This window comes from Protopterus annectens, chromosome 12.part0 (assembly GCF_019279795.1).
Source record: "Protopterus annectens isolate FY-2018-M chromosome 12.part0, PAN1.0, whole genome shotgun sequence".
Taxonomy (NCBI): domain Eukaryota; kingdom Metazoa; phylum Chordata; order Ceratodontiformes; family Protopteridae; genus Protopterus; species Protopterus annectens.
The window spans coordinates 1,057,609,006-1,057,624,060 of NC_056746.1; the positions used below are offsets into that span (position 1 = coordinate 1,057,609,006).

The following is a 15,055-nucleotide window of genomic DNA, read 5'->3' on the forward strand; positions in this document are numbered from 1 at the left end:
GAGAGAAATTAATGATTCCAGGCTGTGGCAATGCTGAGTCCAAACACTTTTTAGGTACCATTGTGGTTTCCTCATATGCAGTCTTGCATATGGAATTAGCAGAATGCAGGAGGCCATGTAGCCCAGAACCTGCAGAATTTTTCTTGCAGATAACTGGGTCTTTGTTGCCATGCTTTCGAAGTAAGAAGTCAGTTGCCTTTGTTTGTCTGGCGTGAGATAAGCCATCTGGGCAGTTGTATTTAAGCTTGCACCCAGGAATATTATCTCTTGAGAGGGTACTAGTTTTGATTTCTTTTCGTTTACTGTGTACCCTAGGCAATTTAGTAATCTTTTTACAAACGCCAGATGCTTTAGTAGAATGTCTTTGGTCTCTGCTTGAATAAGGCAGTCATCCAAGTAGGGATATATTTAAATTCCTCTTTGTCTGCAAAATGCAATTACTGGTGCCAGGCATTTTGTGAAGACCCTGGGCGCAGTAGATAAGCCAAAGGGCAGTGCAGAGAATTGGTAGTGCATTGAGCCAGCTATGAATCCGAGATATCTTCTGCAAGATTGTCTGACTGGGACATGCAGGTATGCCTCTGAGGTCCAAAGTTACAAGCCAAGCCTTTTTGCCCAGCATGGGCAAAGGCTGCTGCAGAGTCAACATTTTGAATTTTGGAACGTCTAGAAAAGTATTTAGAATAGACAGGACCAGAATCAGTCTCCATGCTTTGTCCTTTCTTGGTACTAAGAAAAGTCTTGAGTAAAATCCTTGTCCCTGCTCTTGTTGCGGCACTGGCTGAATAGCCCTCATGTCCATGAAAGATGAAACTTGGTTTTGTGCCTCTGCCCATTGATTGTGTGGCAGGCCTGGCATACCTTTTGCCTTTGGAAGGGTGTGAAAGTGGAACCTGTAGCCCTAAGAGAATATATTTAAGACCCATTTGTCCTGGGTAATCATGTGCCAATTTTGTGAAAAAAAGTGCTAGCTTTCCCCCTAAGGGTGCTGCCAAAAGATAAATGCTTGGCACTGGCAGAGGGAAGTCATTGTCACTGTTTCCTATATGGCTGTGATTTGTCTTCTCCGCTTTTGGAGGTAGAAGCACCCCACTGTTTGGGCCTGTATGAGCCCTGAGGCTGTTGTCTGCCTCTAGGTCGTCTGTATATGCCTCTTTGTGGCCTGTCTGACATGGGAAAGGACCAATTCTTAAAAGGCCAGTTCCTGCTAAATCTGGGTGGCTGCACCTGTAAGAAATCCTTCACTGTCTGCATAGATTTTAGCTTTATCCTCCATTTTCTTCAACACCTCTTCTGCCTTAACACCAAAGAAAGTATCATGCTGTAATGGAGCATCCAATAATTTTGCATTAACATGATCAGGCAGAGTCTGTTCCTTTAACCAAGCATGCCTTCTAATGACAGAGCCTGTTACAGCGGCCCTGCAAGAGGCCTCCAGTGAATCATAACCACATTGCAAGATGTTTTCCCACTTGTTCAACTGCATGCAATAAATCCTGCAATACATTGTTCTCAGCACATTCAGAATTTGTCAACATTTTCTGTTTTAACAGAGACATTAAATATTGCCGATATTTAAGCATATGAAACTGACAATTTAAAGCCCTTACAGCCAAGGTAGCCGAAGTGTAAACTTTTTCCCCGCATCTGTCCAGTGCCCTAGAATCTCTATCTGAGGGGACAGGGTTTTTTGCAGTAGCAGCCTTGACCCCTTTAGGACCCTTTGAAATAGTTTCTGGGTCAGCAGCAGGGTTTTTATATAGAAATTTATGAGAATATGGAACCCTGTAGTATCTGTCTGGCTTAACAGGTGCAGGAGGTAAAGAGTCGGAAGACAGGCCAGACTCTGAAAATACATCATCTACAATGTCTAGAACAGGAGGAATAGCAAGAGATCTGTGCTGAGGTAGCAAAATAAAGTCTCTGAGCCTTTTCTTAGAATCTGAATAATCTTGGCTCTTCCAGTGGAAATGCTCCCTCATGGTATGCAAGGTTTCCCCAAATGAGTAATCCTCAGGAGGAGAAGCTGAAGGAATAGATTCTTCAGCATCAGAAGCCTCATAAGGAGGAATAGAGTATCCCTGTTCTGAAGAGGAGTCAGAGGAAATGGAAACCTGATCAAAGGAATCATATTCAGTGTCTTGCCTAGGCCTGTTATCAGGAGGGGGATGGGAACCCCTGATCAAAGTAATTAGGTCTTCGGCCATTTTGAGCATCTGTTTCTTAGGCATGGAAGTCTGTCCTGGAGAGTGCTGTACTTGTTTCCTTGTCTTTAAAATTGTTTTAGTCTTTGTCTGTGATGCTGAAGTTGGCTTGATATAAAGCTGTGTAGGTCTGAAAACACCCTCAGAAGCCGATGCCTGCTCAGCGGCTCTGGACCCATCTGAGGGATTAGTTTCCGAAGGCCCAATATCTTGAGTATCCAGAGGCCTAGCTGTTTCCATGTGGGAGTCGGAGGCGGCCTGTGGCTCTGAGGTAGCGGGTGTCAGGGGCTGTGAAAGTGCCTCACTGAAAACCGGCGACTGGCCTATAAGAGGCTTCATCGTCGGTTTTGGACCTCGGATGTCTGTCCTTTTCTTTTTCCTTGCACTTTTTATGAACTCCAGTCGTCGGCTGTTCCAACGGCATTATGCAGTTAAACCTTCGGCCAAAGTAATGAAAAGCAAAATCGTACCGGCGCTTAATAGTGCATTGGTTAAATCTAGCACAAAACCAACAACTAGCAACATCGTGGTCAGGGCCTAGGCAAGGAATACAGTAAGAGTGAAAATCCTTATGAGGTCTTTGCTTCCCAGAAGAAATACAATTGTTAACTTTTTCTGACATCGGTCTGGAGCAAGAAAAAAGTTTCCCCAATGGGAGAAGACTTCGGGTCTGAAATTCAATTTCAAAAATCTCAGGAGTCGGCCGACCGGCACTTGCGAACTGCTTTTGCTTCGGGCACCACACGGCAAGATAGACTGAAGAAAATGGCGTCAGCTGCATCTTTTATACCCCTGGCACACTGACGTCAGGGAAGAAGTGACAGCGACCAACGCCGGACCAAGACTTTGGAATTCAGGCCGACTGCGGGTAGCCTGCCAACAGGATAACCCAAGTGTAATGACTGCAACAGTGAAACACGATGAACATCCAAAGGATGCCCTGTTCCAGGAGGCCACATCTACTTTGTAATGAGTGATAAAGGTACGAGGCTTAGCCCATGTAGCTGCTGCACAGATCGAATCCAAAGGCAGTCTGGATTGAAAAGCAACAGAGGTAGCCAAGGCCCTTGTTGAGTGTCCTTTAATTTTCCCTGGAAGTTTTTGTTTACGCAAATTGTAGACATGTTTTACAGAGTCTGAAAGCCAGTTAGATAAAAGTCACCTTTGAGACTGCATAACCTTTTTTACTGTCCGCAAAGGATATGAACAATTGGTCAGATTTTTCTAAAGTCCTTGGTCCTGTGTAAATAGAAACATAACTGTCTATGAACGTCCAGTTGACGAAGCTTATGCTCTGCCTTGTTGCCATGATTGGGGAAGAAAACAAGAAGCTCTATGGATTGATTCAAACTGTAGTCAGAACATACCTTGGGTAAGAAAGAGGGGTTGGTTCTGAGAGAAACCTAATCTTTATGTAAAATCAAGTATGGGGGATGAATAGATAAGACCTGCAATTCTGAAACCCTTCTAGCTGAGGTAATTGCAACCAAGAAAAGGGTCAAGAAGCAGATGGTTCCAAGGGGGAAAGAATCAGCGCATCTAAAACTAAATTTATATCCCGGGGGGGAGGTTCTCTTACTGGAGGTCTTAAGAGGGTAGTACCTCTTAGGAATGCCTTACATAGCCTATGGGACATGATATTGGACCCCATTTCTCCCATATGGAAATTAGAAATGGCAGCTAACTGAACTCGGATAGTAGCTGCTGCTGCTCCTCGCTCAAACGTTTCAGCAAGAAATTCGAGAATCTTTGAAATGGGAGCAGCAAAGGGATCAACCCGATTTTTGCCTGCCCAACAAGAGAAGCTCTTCCATTTACTAGCATAAACTTTCCTAGTAGTGGGTTTATGGGAAAAAATCAAAATGTGTTGAGCTGCCGGAGAAACATCAAGAAGCCTGGCTAAGACCGGAAGTGAAGAAACCAAGCTGTGAGCTTGAAAGTTTGAATGGAAGGAAGGAGAGCCCCTGACTGATGCATCAAAAGATCTGGTGCTGGGTCCAGGATCCAAGGCTCCCCCTGCAGGTGAGGCCAAAGGAATGGGAACCATATCTGACAAAGCCAGTAAGGGGCAATGAGGATTAACTTGCAACCCAGTGGCTGTGCTTTCTGAAGAACCTTGGGGATCAGGGGAAATTGTGAAAAGGTGTAAAGCAGTCCCGGGGGCCAATCGTGAACAAGTGCATCCCTGGGTGATGGTCCCGGTGGTGGGACTAGGGCAAAGTAGCTGCTGCATTTGTTGTTGAGGGGGGTGGCAAACAGATCGCAGCATGGCTGGCCCCATTTGCGAAAAACCAAACAGGCAACTTCCTGCTTCAGGGACCACTCGTGAGGTATCAGGATAGCCTGGCTGAGCTTGTCCGCTATCATGTTGGATTTCCCCGGGATGTGCGTTGTAACCTAAAAGCGTTGGGAAGACATCACCCATTGCCAAACTTGTAGAGCCCCTCGACACAAGGGGTAAGACCTGTTTCCACCCTGTTTTTGTTGATGTACCACACTACCGACATATTGTCCGTCTGAATTGCTATAGTCCTTGTAGGTAGACAGTCCTGAAGTCCTGAAGTGCTTGCAATGCCAGAAGCACCACTCTCATCTCCAGGACATTGATGTGCAAGTGGTACTCGTGTTCCTGCTAAGTCCCATGAACAGTCTGTCCCAGATAATGCCCCCCCACCCTATCCGCGAAGCGTCCGTGGTCACTGTGGCTACAGGTTGGGTGGGGTATAAACAACCTGTCTATTGTTACCATTGGGAAGTGAAGCCACCACTCCAGATCCTTTTTGCAGGCTTCCGTGATCAGAATCTGACATGGGTAAATCCTGGAATGACCATTGTGCAATTAGGAGCCACTGCAGAATTCTCATGTGTAAGTGGGCCATAGTGACCAAAGTGATTGCTGCTGCCATAGAACCCAGGACCTTGAGGACAAATCTTGCCTGAATTCTCTTTTGCGTCAACAGCACTGCAACTTGGCGACGGATCATTAATACTCTTTCTTGAGGCAGCTTTGCTACCATGGCCCTTGTGTCGAAATCTGCCCCTATAAAGGTAATATATTGATAAGGCAACAAGGTAGACTTTTCGTAGTTTATGCTTATCCCTAGTTAAGAACAAAAGCTAACTGTGGATTCCCTTGCCTTGATTAGCTGATGCTCGGTGGTGGCAGTAAAGAGCCAGTCATCTAGATATGGAAACACCCGGAGTGTCTGTGTAAGGCCACTCCTGTGCCTGCCACCCTGCTCGCCCCATCAACTGCATAAGAAATTAGCCGTCTGGATGAGTTAACCACCGAAGTCATGGTTGTAAGCTGAGATGCTGCCTTTTTCGAGGCTCCCGCAACTGTAGGATCCTGTACGGTATCTCCTAACTCTTTGAGGAGATCCCTTTGAAGCCTTGTAAAGTGGGATAAATAGTTCAGCGACCTAAGTGTAAAGGTCACTGAAGAAAACATATGCTTCCTGTACCTATCCATCGTACGAGACTCTTTATTCGGTGGATGGACTAATGAAGATGTTTCTGCTAATTCCTTCTTGGTGGCTGCTGCCACCACCACAGCATCAATGGGAACACCTTTGGATAAGAAGGGTCTGTCTTCAGGGGCTGTTATGAATTTATTGGGCCTCAGCGGAACTGGTTCTATCGTGTCTGGAGAGCTCAATGCCTTCCGACTCACTACATGCAATAGTGGGTCGAAAGGAGGAGATACCCAAGAGGTGGAGGGTTGGGAACCGAATGCATCCAGGTACAGTGACTCATCTTCAGAAAAGGCAAGGGACTTCCAGTCACCCCTCTAAGGATTTCTAAGATGTCTGAAAAAGAGACATCTTCAGAGGGGGGACTGTGTTGGACCCTTCAGAGTCATCCAAGTCTGTGTCTGATGTCAAGGACTCAGGGCAGTCCACATGTTTCCTCTTGCAAGTCCTCTTCCAAGGGACCTCCTCCGAGGGATGCTCAGGGTAGGTTTCGGAAGAGGTGGGATCACCCAATGGGGCATCCTGGAGCATGGGTTCCCTTATGCTTGAGGCAGAGGGAAGGTTCGGAGGCGGAGACCAGCACCGAAGGCAAAGGAGCCAACGGAGCCAAGGGTGGAGCTGTCTCAGCAGACAGCATGCTCATCACCTCGAAGGCATCGCGGTCCCGACCTGAAAGAGTCTCCAGCTCCGAAGAAGCCAGAGACTTCCACCAAACCGAGGGCGATGGCTCCAAGGCCGATGTAGGAGCCAAGCTGACCTGCGCTGTAGCTCTGAGAGGGAGAGTAGGGTTGGACAAGTGTTCGATGCCGCTCCCCCCTCGGAGCCGGCAAGGAAGCGTCGGCTCCTATTTCCCTCGAAAGAAGGGGGTATTGAGGAGATCGGAGCGGTAGTTGGAACCGAAAGACCGGAGGAGGTTACCGAAGCAGACGGTTCCACCATTACAACTTCCATACATTCCGGATCCGAGCTCAAAGGAGTCAGAGGGGGAATCGAGACAAGTGTTTGTTGGGCTGTCAGCACCATTTCCATCTGGGATGGGCCTGAAAGTATTTTAGCTAATGCTGGTGTCCTAAGACGCCTCTTCACCATTCTCTCCACATCATCATCCGAGAGGCTCCCAGATGACCGAGAGGAATGGGTTGAAGACCGGTGACTACCTGCCACAGATTGTAATAAAGGACACTGTGGAGCACATCGCACCGGTTCCAAGGCAGGAGACCTGGATCGCTTATGAGACCTTACTGGCTCCGAAACACCAGATGGAGTTGTAGGTGAGAGTGTCTTGTCGGAACAGTCGGGTACGACTTAGCTTATAACTTGCCCTTCTCTTTAGACGGAGCCGAAGAGGATGAAGGCTTGGGTTTTTCCAGTTTTTCTGCTGGCTGAGTACCCTCTATAGCAGCAAAGGGGACCTTCAGTAACCCTCTTAAGATTAATTTCTCTTTCTTTCTTGAGAACTCGTGAACTAAATGCATGGCAAATAGAACCATAGCTGGCTTTAGGCACCAGCAAACCCTGCGGTCGCTGGGGGCCCCCTGTTCCCAGGGGGGCCCCAACAACATCAAATTGTCTTATCCTGATATTTTGTAACATGTCTGTCAAATCAACATAAACTGCTACAGCATTCTTGAATACTTAATAAACCACATGACATGGATAATAACTCTTATTTATATCTCCTTTAAAATTCAGATATTTGTGGTTGTAGTAACAGTATTTTGTCAAGTAACAGGCATCACTGACATTGTGCCCCTGGCTTAGTTAAATACTGCTGTTGGACATGTTCTCCACTAAAACTAACTTCATATCCAACTTTAGTCCCTGCTATACCCGTGGCTGCAGGGGGCCCCCCTTAACCATCCTTTACTGTGTGGGGGTCCCACAAAAGCTGCTGCTGGCTGGGGAAAATGAGGAAGAAGAAATGTATTAATTTTCTAATTATGCTCATTAACCTGAATAGGGCTGTTATATGACCCTGTTAGGATGAAGTTGATGATGGACATGAGCAAGGTAAGCACTAGAGAGATCAGCACCCCAGAGTGACTTATCTCAGTGCAAGTTTTGGTTTTAAGCAGAGCTGATACTTCTGATCATCAGGGATGGTTTTCTCTTTCGGGGAGTTTTATGAATAAAAGCAGAACACCAGATACTTGTCTCTTTCGGCTTTTCCCAGTTAGGGGCCACCACAGCGGAACTCCGGTCCGCTAATGACTGGTAGTTGATTTTTACGTGCCGAGTTACCTGACGCACAACCTTCAACGAAGGTACGCCCATTCACGCATGTCTCCACGCAGAAGACGCTCTGAGAATCGAACCGGACAGCATCTTACTGTGAGGCGACAACGCTACCGCAGCACCACCACCGCGGGTCAGAACACCAGATACTATAACTCTCAATTTCTTTGCTTAAGAATTCAGTGCAATCTCAAAAATAATAAAATAATGGTCCAGAATCAGGACTATATTTGAAATAGTACTCTAGTTTGCTTAAAAAATTAATCGAACAACACCTTTTGCATCAACACGTATTTTTAGACAATAAGTGTAAAACTCAGATGTCTGGATTGATTGACTGTTTGTAATCTTGAACGACTTACCAGCAAATCAAACTTTTTTACGAAGGAGAAAGCAAATGTATGAACAAAATCAGGGAAAGTCTGTGAAATCAGGAACAGTGACAGGTATGCATTACTGCCCAATGAGGTAAATAAGTGACTTACCCCTGCTGCTGTTTGGCAATTGCTAGACAGCAGTTACTGATCTCGTGTGGCAGTACCAGTGTTGCACAATGTATTACTATTTGCTAAAATAAGTACAAAACGAGTACTGTTATAGCTTATGCTTTTGTGTGTGTGTGTTGTAAAAAATATCACAGATTTTTAGTTGTGCACACACCTAATAATGCAATACACAGACATTATTCTTCTGGGTATCAGTAAAAAATGTACCAAACAAGTAATTATACTTCAAAAGTAATACATAAAATATATCACAGAACATTCAGGCACTTAGATCTTCTTGGAGTCTGATGGTCCTCACTCACCAGACTGGTTAAATGGGTACGGGGGGGGCGGGGGGGGTCCCTTAATCATCCTTGACTCAGTGGGTACTCCCACAAAAGCTATTGCTGGTTGAAGAAAAACTAGGACAAAAATGTATCAATTTTCTGATTGAGCTGTTTAACCTGAAGAGTGCTGAGATATGACCCTTTTAGGATAAAGCTGACAATGGCCTATGGTTTCTACCACACCTGTTCTAAAACCAGCCCTGCTCAAATGTGTGTATACATAAAGCTGGTGTACGTTATGGGGGGACTGGGGATTGTGTGGTTATTACAACTTTAATTTTCATCACATTCAAACCTTAGAGGTGTGCACATGAAGTCATTATAGCTTATGTTTGAGCTGAGGACAGACAGTGTGATCACTGTTTATTTACTTTTCTCACAGACCTCAGAGGTGTAAAAAGAAAGTTACTATAGCTTGTGTAGGGGTGGTGTACTGTCTAGGAGCAACAAATTAGAATATACAACTGAAATTACTCTCACAATCACATATCAGGCACATATACATGGGGCTGACAGAGTTAGGGGTGAGGAAGCATGCTACGTACATCAGCAGTCACTTGAAATATACGGCTAGGGCAATTTAAACCTCTGATTTCATCCCAGTCTAACATCAGAGGGATGCATAGGCATTGACTGTCTTTTGTGGGGGGGGGGGGGTAGAGAGGCAGACAGTATTCCCAGATATGACCTATGTATTCCCACAACTGGCTTGTTAGTTTATTGTGAGGTACTATTTTGTCAGCTTTGAACATTAAGCCTTGGGCACAACTTATGTCTTCCTCGAAAGAAAAAAATAAGACTGAAATTCTTTTCTTTTTGATGATTTTTGTTTAGGCCACCATTTGAGTAAAATGCTGAGAAAACGCTCTAAAATGCATCTCGGGGCACATATATAACCATTACAGCTTTGGGGGCACCAGCTTAACTGAGTTATTTCCAAAATGGTTATTACTGAGCTGTCTTGGTTAGCAAAGGTGTGCTGAAAGAATACAAGGAAAACTAAAACAGCTGAACAGCAACAATGAATTTCTTTCCTGAATCATAATTTCTGTTCAAGCCATTATTGGATGAAAAGGTTGGGTAAAAAGAAAAAAAACTTAAAATGCACTTCAAAGCATGTAGAAAGTTATGGCTTCCTGAAAAAGCTGAGAGTAAGGCAAAATGTGAGAAAAGGAAGAAAAAGGTAATGTGCATGGTATGCGGAGCCCAAAATGGGGGGGGGGGGGTCAGAGGAGAGGACTGGAGGGTGTGTGTGTGTATGTGCGTGTGTGTGTGTGGGGGGGGGTTGAAACAGTAGGCCTAGTCATCACTTCATTTAAGTCCAGACCTTTACATGCAGTTGTTAATATATCATTGTTAAAACTAAATGCCAGTAACTGTAAGTGTCCCTTGGTTAAGACAGGTCAACAAAGTGTGGTATACAGGCCGGTTGTAATGTAAGAGCTTGCAGCTACAGGTCTGTCTGTGCGTACTACTCCTAAAAGTTTGCAGCACAAACTAAAAGGTTTCTTAAGAGGTGTGGCATTCACAGAATGGTACTTTTAATGGAAGTGCCTAGGGGCCCCCAAAATGTTAACACTGGCCCTGAAGAGAACACGAATCCTGCAGGTGAACAGGCCCCAAACAATACATGCAACTCGTGCACCCATCCGTAAGGGACATCTTTTGACAACACGAATCGCACTTTTTGAAACCCGAAGGTTTCAATTCCATGGCAGTATCTTTCGACTATCTAAAGCTAGACAAAGAAAAAAAACACTACTAACAAGATAACTAGCCAATAACAGACAAAAAAAAAATCCTTTTTTTTTTTTTTTTTTTACAGACAGGAAGGAAGAGATGGGGGGAGAGAGCCTCTAAGTTAAATGGCGAACTCCCCACCTAAGGAGAGCCTCTACCTTAAATGGCAACTCCTTAAAACCTTAAAGGAAGGCAAGAAAAGCGAAGAACAGTACAGTTTTGTACCTACCATAAATGTAGATGTCCGAGAGGTATGCATCTGCAGTCCTAACATATGGGTTGTCCTGCCTCAGGCAGCCCTTCGGTCGGCCGGATTCCAAAGTCTGGGTCTGGCCTCGGCTGATGTCGCACTTCACCCGACGTCATAGCTGCTGTCAATTGGGTATAAAGGCATCAGCCGACGCCATTTTCCTCAGTGTTTCTTGCCCCAGATGCCAGGTGCCCTCTAGGAAGGCTAAATTTGGATAAATGCAAATGATTCCAAACAGTAGAGAGCAAACAAAATAACATGTATATACATATATACAAACAAATACACCATAATAGATTCCCCCAGCCAGCTACAAGATGGGCAAATACCCTAGGAGTACCACAGAGGGGAAGGAGGGTGGGTAATCCTGACTGCAGATGCATACCTCTCGGACATCTACATTTATGGTAGGTACAAAACTGTACTATGTCCTTCAAGGATGCATCTGCAGTCCTAACATATGGGTAGAATACCATAGCCAAACTGGGGGAGGAGGCACTAAGAAGATTATGGTGTAGTTAAGATCCCTTGCAAAACAGCAGTGGCAAAACCTGCTCAGGATCTGGAGTATAAGGGTAGATTATAATGCTTGGCAAATGTATGCACGGAGCTCCAAGTAGCAGCCTCTAAAATGTCTTTGGTAGCCACTCCTCGTAAAAAAGCTGTAGTAGTGGCTGTAGCCCTTGTGGAGTGAGGTCTGATGTTCTCTGGAGTTGTTTTTCCATGAAAAGAGTAACAAAATCTAATGCAATTTCCTATCTGTTTTGAAATTGCTTTTCCTTCCATTCCTGTTGCATATGCTACCAGAAGCTGGTCAGTTTTTCTATTGTTCTTGGTTCTGTCCAGGTAGTAGCGCAATTGCCTGTGCACATCCAAGGTATGCAGTAGTCTTTCCCCCCTGTTCTGTGGGTTGGGGAAGAATGTTGGTAGGTGGATTGCTTGGTTCAATGATATCCTGGAGACCACCTTTGGCATAAAAGTAGGGTTAGTTCTCAAGGACACTCTATCCTGATGGAAGATAAGGAAGGGCTGTACTGCCATTAATGCCTGTAATTCAGATACCCTTCTTGCTGAAGTGATTGCAAGCAGGAAAGCAGTTTTCCAAGATAAGAACTGTAATTCTGCTGTTGCTGCTGGTTCAAAAGGGGGAAGTGTTAACTTTTCTAGCACAAAGTTCAGGTCCCATGTAGGCAAAGGTGGCTTCCTTGGAGGCTTTACATTTTAATACCTCTTAGAAACTGCCTGAGTAGAGGATGAGAGAAGACTGGAGGATCCATGTTGTATTCTGCTGAAATTGCTGATGCATGAATCTTAATGGAGGAGTAAGACAGGCCATTGTGGAAGAGTTCTGCTAAATATTCCAGGATGTTAGCTATGTTTGCCAATGATACATTTTCTCCTTTTGCTGTACTCCAAATGAGGTATCTTTTCCATTTTGCTGAATAAGTTTTCCTTGTGGAGGGTCTGCGAGCCTCCAGGATAATGTCTTTAACCCTCTGAGATAAATCTGGGTTATTTTGTTTTATGTAAGATTCCAAGCAGCTAGCTGCAGTGTTTTCAAGTTTGGATGCAGGATCTTGAAGTTGTTCTGTGTTAGCAGTAAAGGAACTAGAGGTAGAGGCCATGCGTGTGCTCGAGACATACTCCTCAGTAGCGGGTACCAATGCTGCCTCGGCCAGTCTGGAGCTATCAGGATGATTTTTGGTGATCTTCTTTGATCTTCAGTAGCACTTTGTGCATCAAAGGAAGAGGTGGGAATGCATATGCTGTTAGGTTTTCCCAACTGAAGGATAGGGAGTCAACCTTCCAAGCAAGTGGGTGGTATGTCCTTGTGCAGAATTTTCTCAATTGGTGGTTGTGTGGGGAAGCGAACAGGTCTATTTCTGGTAGCCCCCATTTCTTTGTAATGGATTTGAAGATGTCTGGATGCAGCATCCATTCGTGGGCATCCGTGGTAGTTCTGCTTAAGGTGTCTGCTAGTATATTTTCTTTTCCTGGCACAAATATAGCCTGGAGCTGAATGTTGAGGTTCAGGGCCACATTCCACAGGTCCATTGCCATCCGGCATAGAGGATATGAATGTGTGCCTCCCTGCTTGTTGATATACCACATAACTGTGGTGTTGTCCGTCCTTATCAGCAAATGACCTTGTTGAAGAAACGGTCTGAATGTCTGAATTGCCCGTTTCACTGCCAGCATCTCTTTTTGATTTGTGTAGGTTCAGCTGGTCTTGTGTCCATAGGCCTTGTATACACTTGTCTACCATGTGTGCCCCCCAACCGAGGTCTGAGGCGTCCGTGGTGATAGTCTGGCTTGGGTGAGGGCTGTGGAAAGGCAGTCCTTTGTTCAACTGACAGGCCTGAGCCCACCACAGGAATTCTTGCTTCAGGCATGGAATTATTGGAATTTGGGTTTCTAGGCTGTGCTTGTGCTGAGACCATAAATTCCTTAGGTACCATTGCAACTTCCTCATATGTAGTCTGGCATGTGGAATCAATATTATGCAGGATGCCATGTAACCCAGGGCTTGCAGGGCTTTCCTTGCTGTAAGCTGCTTCTGCGTTGTTAATGCCATGAAATACAGTGGTAGTTGCTTTTGCTTTTCTGCTGTGAGAAATGCCATTTGATTTGATGTGTCCAGTTCTGCACCCAAGAATGTTATCCTTTGGGATGGTACCAGCCTTGACTTTTTTATGTTGACTGTGTATCCCAGGGCTTGCAATAGGTGAATAACCTTTTCCAAATCTTTTGTTAATTTGACCTTGTTGTCCGCTTGTATCAGGCAGTCGTCCAGGTATGGATAAATTTGAATTCCCTGAAGCCTGCAATGAGCAATTACTGATGCCAGGCATTTCATGAATACTCTGGGCGCAGTAGATAAGCCAAAGGGCAATGCTGAGAATTGATAATGCTCTGATCCTGCAAGAAATCTGAGGTATCTTCTGCAATCTGGTCGTATAGGGACGTGCAGGTATGCCTCCTTGAGATCTAGAGTCACCAGCCAAGACTCCTTGCCCAGCATGGGAAGGAGTTGCTGTAGGGTCAGCATTTTGAATTTTGGAACAATGAGATATGTGTTCAAAGCGGACAGGTCGAGAATAGGTCTCCATTGGTTTTCTTTTCTTGGTACCAGGAAAAGTCTGGAATAAAATCCTTGTCCTTGTTCCATAGGCGGTACCTTTTCTATAGCTCTCATCCTTAGTACGTGGTTGATTTGTTCTAGAGCGTTTGTTTTTTGGTTTGGTGGTAGGTTTGGCATTCCTCTCTTCCTTGGTAGAGTATGGAAGTGAAACTTGTAACCTTTGTCTATTGTCTGTAAAATCCATTTGTCTCCTGTAATGTAATGCCAGTTTACTGAAAATAAGGCTAGCTTTCCGCCTAAGGGTGCTTCCAGTTGTTCCTTGGTAGGCGGCATCAGAGCCAAGTCACTGTGACTGTCCTGTGGTAGTGGTAGTAGCTGGGTCTGTGGCAGTACTTCTCTGGTTGTTAGGCTGCCACTGACGTCCCCTGTAGGCACCTCTGGATTGACCTCTGCCCCGTGGGCGCCTATTTCTGCCTCTCTGTGCTCTGGAGGTGTCTGGAAAGGACCAATTCTTCGAAGGCCAACTTCTACTAAACCTCGGAGGCTGGACCTGTAAGAAATCCTTGACTGTTTGAACAGATTTTGCTTTTTCTTCCACCTTCTTTAACACTTGCTGTGCAGGGGAGCCAAACAAACTGTGTTTCTCCATGGGAGCATCTAGGAGCTTTGACTTTACATGGTCTGGTAAGGATTGCTCTTTTAACCATGCATGCCTTCTGATCACTGTACCAGTCATAGCTGATCTAAAGGAAGCCTCCAGTGCATCATAGCCGCATTTTAAAGAATGATTACTGACCTGCTGAGTGTTGTGTACCAAATCCTGAAGGGACTTACGGTCTATAGGTTCAGGAGAGGATAGTTTTTTATTTAGCTGATCTAACAAAAATTCCTGGTATTGAATCATGTGGAATTGACAGTTTAAGGCCCTAGCCGAAAGAGTAGCAGAAGTATAAACTTTTTTTACCCCATCTCTCTAATGCTCTAGATTCTCTTTCAGAGGGGAGGGGTTTTTTGGCAGAGGCAGTTGCTACAGCTTTGGGGCCCTGTGAAATAGTTTCAGGATCTGCAATAGGAGCCTTATACAAGTGATAATGAGTGTCCGGGACCCTGTAGTATCTGTCGGGCTTAGCAGGGGCCGGGGGAAGAGAGTCAGGGGCAGTACAAGCATCATTAAATGCATCATCCACAACTGTTAGTACTGGAGGAATGGCTAAAGGCCTAAGCTGTGGCAAGTGTAAA

The 15,055-nt window shown here is 45.1% G+C and overlaps 1 protein-coding gene across 6 annotated transcripts in view; it reads right to left on the minus strand.

Annotated features, from left to right (window-relative positions):
- LOC122816964 (serine/threonine-protein phosphatase 4 regulatory subunit 1-like) overlaps positions 1–15,055 on the minus strand; it is a 1,601,647-nt gene that overhangs the window by 54,222 nt on the left and 1,532,370 nt on the right. The gene's annotated exons all lie outside the window — the stretch shown is intronic.